The following is a 12,556-nucleotide window of genomic DNA, read 5'->3' on the forward strand; positions in this document are numbered from 1 at the left end:
GATACAAATACAATTATCAGGTTATTATTAAATATATCCTTATGGATACATATAGCACACTGAAAAAAGCAGAGTCTACCTTTAATAAAGTTATGCTTGACATTTATAAAATCTTACTCAAAAAAATTATTTTAAAAACATGTCCTCCACTTAAAGGGGATCCTCAAGGAAACATTGGTTAAAAAGTAAAAGAGTAAATGCCCTAGATTTCTAAGATTCTGATACTGTATTGATTCTGAATGACTTTACACCCAATGTCAACTTAAAACATATACATGATGCCACAGCACCCAGAGAATATTGGACTACAAAGATCTAAAGAAACAGCACAAAACCCTTGCAACTTATTCAATCTCTTAGGCTGACAAGACAGCTTTATCTTATTTTAGCTCTGGATAAATTACATGTTAACAGGAACATGGATTTAATTCCCTTCTAACGTATTTAGCTAAAAGAAAATGTACAATTCCCTTGCCACTGGGTGTGGTTGGGAATATGCAAGTGTTGTATGGCATTTCTACAGCAGCACAGGCTAATACTACTCTGGGTATCATGTTGTGAATTGCTGCGTAGTTCACTGGTGCCATGTTTGGCCCTGTAGAAGCAGAAATTACTGCCACGGAGAATGATTGAGCTAGTTCAGGACTCTCATTTAGAAAAGGAATGGCTGAGAGGTGGCATGATCAAGATCTTTGAAAAGGATGAAGTGTTTGGAAAGGATTAACGTGGATAGTTCCAATTTTGCAAGAACCCAAGATTAGATGATAAAAATTCAAGTTATTTACGAATAAATCAACAGGAAAATAAGGGGGAGGAGAATGTGAAACTTGTTCCCGCAGGAAGTTATTGAGGCAAAACATTTAGATACTTTCAAAAGGAAGCTAAACAAACATGAGAGATAAGGGAATAGAAATGATTGCCTCAATATGATGCCAGTACTGACTATTTAAGCTGAATGATTAGTTTCTGTGCATTATATTCGACGTACCTTTAATTTTTGTGTAGTGCATAACGTGAGCAGGGTCCCGCTAATGCAAGCATGAGGGAAACTAGAAAGAAATAATATGGGAGAGACTAACAAGGTAAGGGAATACAAGTTGAAATGATAGGGTCCTAGGAAGTACAGAGGATCAGAAGGGCCATAAGACCTTGAAGGCAGCAGGACAGATAGATAAGCCACATTAGGGACATTTAAACAGTCCTTGGATAAGCATATGGATAATGATGGGATAGTGTAGGGGGATGGGCTTAGATTAGTTCACAGGTCGGCGCAACATCGAGGGCCAAAGGGCCTGTTCTGTGCTGCATTGTTCTATGCTCTATAAGGTGGTTAACAAGTCAACTGAGTTACACTTTCAGGGATAGTAGGAACTGCAGTTGCTGGAGAATCTGAGATAAAAAGGTGTAGAGCTGGATGAACACAACAGGGCAAGCAGCAGAGGAGCAGGAAACCTACCGTTTCAGGCCTAGACCGTTCTTCAGAAATGAGAGGGGATGGGGGTTCTGAAATAAATAGGGAGAGGAGGAGGATAGAAGATGGATAGAGTTGAAGATAGGTGGAGAGGAGACAGATAGGTCAAGGAGGCGGGAATGGAGCCAGTAAAGGTGAGTGTAGGTGGGGAGCTAGGGAGAGGAAAGGTCAGTGCAGGGGAGACGGACAGGTCAAGGGGGCAGGATGGGGTTAGTAGGTAGGAGATGGCGGTGGGAGGAGGAGATAGGTGAGAGGAAGGACAGGTTAGGGAGGCAGGGACAAGCTGGGCTGGTTTTGGGATGTGGTAGGGGGAGGGGAGATTTTGAAGCTTGTGAAGTGCAGATTGATACCATTGGGCTGCAGCGTTCCCAAGCGAAATATGAGATGCTGTTCCTGCAGCCTTCGGGTGGCATCGTTGTGGCACTGCAGGAGGCCCAGGATGGACATGTCATCTGAGGAATGGGGGGGGGGGGGGGGTCGGAGGAGTTGAAATGGTTTGCGACTGGGAGGTGCAGTTGTTTAGTGCGAACCAAGAGTAGGTGTTACACAAAGCAGTTCCCAAGCATCTGCTTGATTTCCCCAATGTAGAGGGGGGCACTTAGGGAACAGCGGAAACGGTATACCATGCTAGCAGATGTGCACATCTGCTTGATGTGGAAAGTCTTTTTGGGGCCTGGGTTGGGGGTGAGGTAGGGAGGTGTAGGGACAGGTGTAGCACTCACTGCAGTTGAAGGGAAAAGTACCGGGTGTGGTAGGGCTGGAGGGGACTCTGGACAGGACAAGGGAGTCACAGAGAGAGTGTTCCTCCGGAAAGCAGACAGGGGTGGGGAGGGAAGAATGCTTTTGGTTGTGGGGTCGGATTGCAGACGGTGGAAGTGTCGGACGATGATGTGTTAGATCCGGAGGTTGGTGGGGTAGTATGTTAGGACATTTTGGTTGTTATGGCAGGGAGGGGGTGTGAGGGATGAGTTGTGGGAAACTTGGAGACACGTCGAGGGCATTCTCGACCACTGTTGGCGGGGGAGGGGGGGGGGGGGGGGCGGTTGCGGCTGGCAGTCCTTCAAAAACAAGCACAAGGACATCCGAGATGTTCAGGAGTGGAATGCCTCATGCTGGGAACAGATGTGACAGAGGTGAAGGAATTGGGAATAGGAGATGGAATTTTTGCAGGAAGATGGGTGGGAGAAGGTGTATTGTAGGTAGCTGTGGGAGTCAGTAGGCTTGAAATGGATATCGGTTTCCAGGTGGTTGCCAGAGATGGAAACAGAGACGTCCAGGAAGGAGAGACAGAGGTATCAGAGATGGTCCAGGTGAACTTAAGGCTGGAGTGGAAGGTGTTGGTGAAGTGGATGAACTGTTCGAGTTCCTTGTGGGAACACGAGGTGGTGCCAATATTGTCAACGTAACGGAGGAAGAGGTGGGGTTTAGGCCCAGTATAGCTAGGGAAGAGGGATTGTTCCACGTAACCTACAAAGAGGCAGGCACAGCTTGGGCCCATCCAGGTACCCATGGCTACCCCCTTTGACTGTAGGAAGTGACAGGAATTGAAAGAGGAGGGTGAGGACAAGTTCAGCTAAGTGGATGAGGGTGGAGGCGGACTGGTCGGGCCTGCGGGACAGGAAGAAGTGAAGGGCCTTTAGGCCATCTGCATGGGGAATGCAGGTATATAGGGACTGGACGTCCATGGTAAAGATGAAGCGTTGGGGACCAGGGAATTAGAAGTTTTGGAGGAGGTGCAGGGCATGGGTGGTATCAAGGATCTAGGTAGGGAGTTCCTAGACCAAGGGGAGAGAATGAAGTCGAGATAGGTGGAGATAAGTTCAGTGAGGCAGTAGCAGGTGGAGATAGTGCCGGGGCAGTCACATTTGTGGATTTTGGGAAGGAGATAGAAGCAGGTGGTGCAGGGTTGGGGAACGATGAGGTTGGGGGCTATGGGTGGGAGATCACCTGAGGGGATGAGGTTGTGGATGGTTTGGGAAATTGTGTTTTGGTGTCGGCGGTGGGGTCATGATCAAGTGAGCGGTAGGGAGAGGCGGAGAGTTGACGCCTGGCCTTGGCGAAGTAGAGGCCAGTGCTCCATACTACAACTGTGCCTCCCTTGTCCGCGGGTTTTTGTGGTGAGTTTGAGGTGATTGATGTCATGACAGCAGTTCGAGATGAACAGGTCGAGGGAGGGTAGGAGGCCTTGGGGTGGTGTCCGTGTGTGTGTCCGGGGGGGGGGGGGGGGGGGATTGGAGGCGGGCGAAGGGTCAGTAGGGGGAGGGTTAGGTTCACGGTTAAAGAAGTAAGCGCGGAGGCGGAGGATAAACTGATTCAACATCCAAGCATAAGCGTTATTCGTTGATGTTGGGCTGGAGGGAGAATGCTCACTTTTGTTAGGGTGGAGGAGGACACCTACTGACCCCTTCTCCCACCTCCAAATCACTCCCTCCTCCTGGACACTGCCCCAAGGCCTCCTACGCTCCCTTGACCTCCATCACCAACTGCCGTCGTGACATCAATCAAACCAACCTCTCCCCCACAGAACGTGCAGGCCTCCGTTCCCTCCACTCCAATCCCAACCTCAGAATAAAACCCGTGGACAAGGGCAAGGGGGGGGGGCGCAGTTGTGGTATGTGTACTGACCTCTACTTCGCTGAGGCTAGGTGCCAACTCTCTGACACCAGCACCTACCGCCCACTTGATCATGACCCCACCACCGACCACCAAAATGTCATCTCCCAAACCATCCACAACCTCATTATCTCAGGTGATCTCCCACCACAGCCTGCAACCTCATCCTTCCCCAAACCCGCACTGCCCGCTTCTATCTCCTTCCCAAAATCCACAAACCTGACTGCCCCTGGTCGACCCACTGTCTCCACCTGCTACTGCCTCACTGAACTTATCTCCACTTATCTCGACTTCATTCTCTCCCCATTGGTCCAGGAAATCCCTACCAGCATCCGTGCCACCACCCATGCCCTGCATCTCCTCTAAAACTTCCAATTCCCTGGTCCCCAATGCCACTTCTTTACCATGGACATCCAGTTCCTATACACCTGCAATCCCCATGCAGATGGCCCAAAGGCCCTCCTCTTCGACCTGTTCTGCAGGCCCAACAGGTCCGCCTCCACTGACACCCTCATCCGCTTAGCCGAACTCATCCTCACCCTCTTCTCTTCCAATTCCTCACACTTCCTACAGTCAAAAGGGGATGACCACGGGTACCCACATGGGCCCAAGCTTTGCCTGCCTCTTTGTTGGTTACGTGAAACAATCCCTCTTCTGTGGCTACCTAAACCCCACCTCTTCCTCCGTGACATTGATGACAGTATTGGTGCCACCTCGTGCTCCCACAATGACTTCGAGCAGTTCATCCACTTCATCAACATCTTCCACCCCAATCTTAAGTTCACCTGGACCATCTCTGATACCTCTCTCTCCTTCCTGGACACAAACGTTTCCATCTCTGGCAACCACCTGGAAACCGATGTCCATTTCAAGCCCACCAACTCCCACAGCTACCTACAATACACCTCCTCCCAACCACCTTCCTGCAAAAATTCCATCCCCTATTCCCATTTCCTTCATCTCTGCTGCATCTGCTCCCAGGATGAGGCACTCCACTCCCGAACATCTCAGATGTCCTGGTGCTTATTTTTCAAGGACTACAACATCCCCCCTCAGTGGTCAAGAACGCCCTCGAGCGTTTCTCCCACATTTCCCGCAACTCATCCCTCACACCCACTCTCCGCTATAACAACCAAAACAGAATCCCCTTTGTCCTCACATTCTACCCCACCAACCTCCGGATCTAACGCATCATCTTCCGACACTTCTGCCATCTGCACTCCAACCCCACAACCAAAGGCATTTTTCCCTCCCCACCCGTCTGCTTTCCAGAGGAACACTTGCTCCATGACTCCCTCATCCGGTCCACAGTCCCCTCCAGCCCCACCACACCCGGCACTTGTCCCTGCAACTGCAGGAAGTGATGCACCTCACCCAGCGCCCCCCCACCCCCAAAAAGATTTTCCACATCAAGCAGATGTTCACCTGCGCATCTGCTAATGTGGTATACGGTATCCGCTGTACCTGTTGTGCCCTCCTCTACATCGGGCAAACCAAGCGGAGGCTTGGGAACTGCTTTGCATAACACCTACTCTCGGGTCGCACTAAACAACTGCACCTCCCAGTCGCAAGCCATTTCAACTGCCCCCTCCCATTCCACAGGCAACATGTCCATCCTGGGCCTCCTTCGGTGCCACATCGATGCCACCTGGAGTTTGCAGGAACAGCACCTCATATTTCACTTGGGAACCCTGCATCCCAATGGTATCAATCTGGACTTCACAAGCTTCAAAATCTCCCCACCCCCTACCACATCCCAAACACCAGCCCAGCTTGTCCCTGCCTCCTTAACCTGTCCTTCTTCCCACTTATCCCCTCCACCCACCTCAAACCCCACCCCTATCTCCTACCTACTAGCCTGGTTCCACCCCCCGTGACCTGTCCGTCCTCCCTGGAGTGACCTAGCCCCTCCCTAACTCCCCACCTACACTCACCTTTACTGGCTCCATTCCCGCCTCCTTGGCCTGTCTGTCTCCTCTCCACCTAGCTTCTGCTCTATCCATCTTCTATCCGCCTCCCCCTCTCTCCATATTTATTTCAGAACCCCCATCCCCTCCCCCAATTCTGAAGAAGGATCTAGGCCCGAAAGATCAGCTTTCCTGCTCGGACTGCTGTGTTCATCCAGTTCTACACCTTGTTAACTAAGATACTTGCCTTTATTAGTCGAGGCAGTGAATACAAGAGCAAGGAAGCTATATATAACATTAATTAGCTCAAAGCTGGAGAACCACACGCGTTTCTGGTCACCATGCTGTCGGAAGGCTGTGATTGCACTAAACAGAGTGAACAAGTAATCCGCCGGGATGCTACCTGCATTGTCTTCATAACAGGATCATTCCAAACTTAACAGACTTAAATAGAATTGTTACCACAGAGCCTGCCATCGCAAACCCCCTGTAGTTAGTCACTAATAGTGCCTATTAACAACAACAACAACAAAAAAAAGTTGCAGGAAAAGCTCACCAGGTCTGGCAGCACCTGTGAAGGAAAAAACAAAGTTAATGCGTCGGGTCCGGTGACCCTTCCTCTGAACCCAGCATGCTGGAAAATGTGATGAAAGAAGATGGGTTTTCGACGACCAGTGCAGACACAATGGACCAAAAAGAACTCTCTCCATGCTGTAAACACTATGATCGATTTGCATGCAGTAGGGTAATAGGAGGAATGTGAAAATAGACTGCTGGGATCGATTAACCTGTTTCCATGCTCTAAATAACATACAAACCACCTTTCACATAAACATGGTGTGTATTTACAGTAATTTCTGAAGAACATGGGATGAAAAAATGAGAATATCACACAACTTTGATAAGAGATACTCCTTTGAGATCGAGCTGAGAAACTCCTTAGGACAGAACCTTAGAATACAATACAATATTCTTTCATTGTCACCTGTACTCCATTGTAGGAGTGCAGCGAAAAGCTTTTACAGTGTCTGCCTTCTTATGGTGATCTTAGGTAAGGCACCTAGGTACAATTCTTGGATACAGCAGAGGAATAGAAGTATTTGCTTAATTACAAAGTTGAAAAGAAGCTAAAAATTGGAAAATATTAAGGGGGTCAATATTTCAGTGTTCTAAAAGAAGTTCTAAGGAAAGGATTGTCCCCTCACACCAGTCTCCATTCAGAACTCACTCCCAGTGTGCTGCTTCGGGGCTTCTTCCCCGCCATGCTGCTCCAAGGCTCACTACTCCCAGTGTTCTGGGGCTGACGGGGCATGCCTGTAGGCCCAACAGCACAAGGCCATTCTGCCCAAAACTGTGCTGCATCTACATTGGGACTGTTTGAAGACAGTATAGAGAGAGCTTTAAACTATTTAACTGACTTTCCCAAGCCTTTGAATGTTTGATGGGAAAATATCGAGATTATTTGATTCTTAAAGTGTATTGTACCCTGAATGTGTTTGATAGGTCAGTACCGAAGAAGCATTATTTTGCAAATAATTATTCTGTCCCTAACTTGGGAGTATTTGATATGAAATGTCAGGAATTTAAATCTGTATCTAACAGTTATTAATGAATTTGGAATACTTGTTGCTGACAATGAGGTGCCCAAAGCAGAAACTACTTAAATTCACATCGTTAAGACTTACCTGAATTAGCACAAAAATTATTTAGAAAGAACATTTTGTATTGACCTAAATTAGATAGTAAAGTTTATAAATGCAGAAGATGTTTAAAGTATTAATATCAACATTTTCCCACAATTCAGTATCCCAATAGCACATCTTCCAATGTAGGAACTGCTTCAAGGCAACTTGAACTCAATCAGTCCCAGTCCCCTCCTGTATGCCCACAGTCCTGAGATTATTTCCTTTAAGCACCCACCCAATTTCACAAAGAAACCAGTTGCATCTCAATGTGGTGACATCAGACACTCACCTAACAAAAAGAATACTTACAATTATATGACCCCTTCCACAATTTCAGGACTTCCCAAGTCACTTTACAGTTAATTAAGAACAGGCTTCTTGAAGTGTAATCACTTTTATAACTGAGAAAGCTCAACAGCCAGGTAGCATGCCATGATCTTCCACATTTCACAAATAACAATGAGATAATGACCAGGTGATCTAGTTTGATGATACTGGTTTAAAGGATAAATGGGAGAACTTCCCTAATCTTCTTCAAAAAGGTGGTAAGGTAACAAAATCTTTTTTTCAAAAAAAAACTTAACAAAATAATTAAACAGCTAATTATAACACACCAAAGATGGTCAGCATGGTCATGGGTCACAGCTGGAGGATGTGGGATTGCCAAAGTGATGAGGGCAAACTACAGCAAACATTTGCGATCAGAAAAGATTCACCTCAGAGTTTGAGCTGGAAGCCAGGCTACAGAAAATTCAGCATATCATGATGAGGGAAAGTTACTTGGACCCTTTGTGGCAGGAGGCAGTCATACCGCGAGGAAAGGGTCTTCTTTTGGTGAGTGGTCAGAGATAGTAGAGTGCAACTGCAATTGAGACAGGTAAGGGGGCTCAAAAAAAAAAGCAGGATGACAGGAGTCCACATTTGTAATTATCCAACAGGTAGAAGCTTCTTTCAGTTTGTTTGGATGAGCTACCTGACCATGGCACTGTCATACAGGAAGCCATTCATGTGGAACGAGCAATAAGGTAAGCAGTGGTAGTAGGAGCAGAACAGTGATTGATATTGACAGTACGAAGGGCTTGCCACCAATTCAGAGACAAATCTCAAAAAGAAATCAGCCACATAGAAATTCGCACATGGCAAATAAGCAGCAAATATGTGGCTAAAACACAGTTGTGGCAGAAATGGGTTCTAGTTCGCAGGGCACTAACACCAGCACTGGGAGAAGTGGGTCTGCACAGTCTCCACCTGAACTGAACTGGAGCCAGTGATCCAGTGAGCCATATTTCCAGGGAAGGAGAGAGGATTTCAAACAAAAGTGGAGGCAAGGAATCAAATTTAGGAGGATTTGATAAATCAAACACAAAGAGCCAAGGCAATAAATGAAGATACTGAAATGAGAATTTTTTAGATATTTAGGCCCCTTTGAAACTCAATTATTTTAGTATTTGTGTAGCAATGACACCTCATCTAACTGCTGCAACACAGCTTTCGCCTTTCCCCAAGCATGAGCAATTTATAATAAACAAGGATAAAAGGAAAGTGACTATAAAGAGAATCAAGGTGACATCAGAAAAATTATACGAATCCTATTATCAATGCAGTGTTTACACAAATAAGAGTTTCGGTCCCAAAGCAAAATAAAACCAACTTTCAAATTAAGGTGGGCAAGCGGGGAATAGTTATCCTAATGACAGTAGTTGCTCCATGTCATTGACCAGAAGGATTCACGCAGCGCAAATCACCAATCTAGAAATAGGGGTTTCCAACAAGTATTCAGAGTCAGAGGTCAGTCCTCATCAGGCAGCTGTCCACTTCAGATGGAAAATCGACTAAAACAGTTTGGAGGGAAAAGTTTCCCAAAACTTCAGATAGAGACAGGATGGGGCAGGGGGAAACAGACAGAGTTGCCTTCACAATTTTAATGATATGGAAATACCCTGTGCAAACTGCTTGCTATTCAGCAGTATCCATGAACTATTCAACTCTCACAAGTCATTTACTTTTTTTGCCTAATTATCTAAGATATCCTATCTAAACTGTTACTTCAGGAAAAAAAAACTTAAACTGTCTAAAAATTTGTTGTGATTAATTAACTGCCTATGTTAGATGTCTGAGATTTTGGGGAATCAGAACCAATTGGAAATGATGAACAGACTCTGACAGAAAGAGATACAGAGTACAAATCTACAGTATATGAACACAAAGTGAGATGATTTTAAGAAAAGAATAAAACTGAGCAATGATAAAGCCAAATAAGTCATTTGTGGTCATGGTCCACAGGTCCCCTAACAGTTTGCACACAGTAGACTGGAATATAAAGGAAGAACAACTGGAGCTTGTCAGAGAAGTACTGCAACAATTGTGCGGGATCTTCATCTACACACAGGCAAAGGTAGCCTAACTTTTAAATTTTGATGATGTTTTCTAGAATGGGGCTTAATCCTTCATCCATGTTGCTCAATAACAAAATAAACCTGGTCTTACCAGTGAACGTACGTAATTTCAGTGGTGTGTACTGTGGTGCAATTTTTCTTAGTCAACTAGTTTAGAAAAGGACTTACCAGCAATCATACACAATACTAATTAGGTTTGTGAAGTCACTTCTTAGACACTGTTTTGTAAAGATGCGTCATAACAGCTGGCTGTACAGGACCAAGTCTGGGAATAAGTAATAACCACACTGCGGAGGGAAATAACTTTTCTCAGTTTTTTTTTAAATAACCAAAAAAACCTCCACCCTCAAAAAGGTGAGTAGCAAAATTCTTTTCCCTCAGATCGGGGAGTTCAAAACTAGAAGGCATAGGTTTAACGTGAGGGGAGAGATTTAAAAGTAACCCGAGAGCCAACTTTTCCACACAGGAGGGTGGTGCATATATGGAATAGACTGCTAGAGGAAATGGTAAGTGCAGGTACAATTATAACGTGTAGAAGACATTTGGACAGTTAAACGAATACGAAAGATTGAGAGAGATATGGACCAAATACAAGCAAATAGGACTAGTTTAATTTGGGAATCCTAGTCAGCATGGACCAGTCAGACCAAAGGGTCTGTTCCCATGCTGTATGACTCCACGATCCTAATCAAACTTTAAAATGTAAGCAAGCATCAAAATCTTGCAAATTATCACTACAAATCATTTCACAAGCAATGATATTGAAATGAGTTGGCTTTTAACCAAAAGTAACTCTCGACACTAAACTGCAGTTCTGCCACAATAATCAAAGAACTGTGGACGTTGGAGATCAAACAAAAGCAGAAATTGTTGGAGAAACTCAGGTCTGTTAACATTGAGTTCAGTGATTTTTGCATATTTTTGTCAGTTCTTACATTCTCACTTCCTTTTGCAGTGGACCTGGCAACAGAAAGCTTTAATAATCATTCAACAGAAAATAGCATAGCATAAGATATTAACAGCATGTAAGTCTTCAAAACCATTTGTTGCTGCAGGTTAGTTTCACATTTTGAAATAAGAAAATAACAAGTCTTTAAAAGTAAATATACACACACAAGCATTATTAAACTATATTGCAGGATCATTACACTTTCTAGGAGACTTCAAGCTGCAACAAGGCCAACTGAAAGGCATGAGACAGTGGCGTCATTTCTCCCACCATCTGGTTGAAACATCCATCTCAAATGATAAATGGCCACTGGGCCATTCTACTTGGAGACGGTGATTCATATAATCTGAGATGGAAAGCTTCTATCAAAAACAAAACCCCTAAGCACATCAAAAGTCACTCACTCTACAACAAACTGCAATTTACATCAAGAAACCTAACATCATTATCTCAAGGGATAACATCACGATGCATTGCACGTTCAGCTACATCAACAGATCAAGATGAAGTAACTGTCAATGCTTATTATCTCAAATAAAAACCATTCCAATTAAAGACGATGTCAGTATTCAGACGTCAAGGAGATTGATTACTTTTCCAAATTTGCACATCTTATCAGAGAGTAAATATATTTTTTGAATTTTTAATCTTAAATACTCACGACAGGATGGGGAAGACGAATTTCAAGTGAAATTCCTTTCACCCTCGTTAACCTCCATGTTGCTGGCTCCACTCAACATTTAGGCCCCGGTTGGAAACTCCCCTAACAACCTGCCGGCCAACCGAACCTGACACCGGAAGTTGCCTCCACCTGATTGACATCCGAACCTGATATCGGCCGGAGAGCGCCTCCCGGGGAGGGGGGGGAGGGCTCCACGTGACGTCACCCATCAATCAGAGCCGGTGACCCTCCCCTGGGGACTCGGTCAAACAGTGCCACTGCTGCTTGGTGGTGAGGGTCTGTAACTGCACTCACCAACCTGGCATCAACCCAGAGTGCCACTTACAGTCACACATCTGGCATCACATTACAGTCCCAACCTCAGTCACAAAAGCCCAGGCATCACAGGCAAGAAGACCAGAGAATAGCCAATGTTCAATAACGAAGTCTGAAGGTGGATGAACACAGCAGGCCAAGCAGCATATCAGGAGCACAAAAGCTGACGTTACGGGCCTAGACCCTTCATCAGAGAGGGGGTCCTGTGCTCCCGAGAAGCTGCTTGGCCTGCTGTGTTCATCCAGCTTCAGACTTTCAGACCTCTGGATACAACGCATCATCCTCCAACACTTCCGCCATCTACAATCCGACCCCACCACCCAAGACATTTTTCCATCCCCACCCTTGTCTGCTTTCCGGAGAGACCACTCTCTCCGTGACTCCCTTGTTCACTCCACGCTGCCCTCCAACCCCACCACACCCGGCACCTTCCCCTGCAACCGCAGGAAATGCTACACTTGCCCCCACACCTCCTCCCTCACCCCTATCCCAGGCCCCAAGATGACTTTCCATATTAAGCAGAGGTTCACCTGCACAT

General features: G+C 45.9%; 1 protein-coding gene across 1 annotated transcript in view; it reads right to left on the minus strand.

Moving 5' to 3' along the window:
• The window catches only part of ppip5k1a (diphosphoinositol pentakisphosphate kinase 1a), a 160,264-nt gene extending 148,426 nt beyond the window's left edge, over nt 1–11,838 (minus strand). The window contains exon 1 of the mRNA XM_059640191.1: nt 11,683–11,838. The gene's annotated coding sequence lies outside the window, so the exon portion shown is untranslated. The remainder of the gene's footprint in view (nt 1–11,682) is intronic.
• Between the last annotated feature and the right edge of the window lie 718 nt (nt 11,839–12,556).

Source organism: Stegostoma tigrinum, chromosome 36 (assembly GCF_030684315.1).
Source record: "Stegostoma tigrinum isolate sSteTig4 chromosome 36, sSteTig4.hap1, whole genome shotgun sequence".
NCBI classification, from domain to species: domain Eukaryota; kingdom Metazoa; phylum Chordata; class Chondrichthyes; order Orectolobiformes; family Stegostomatidae; genus Stegostoma; species Stegostoma tigrinum.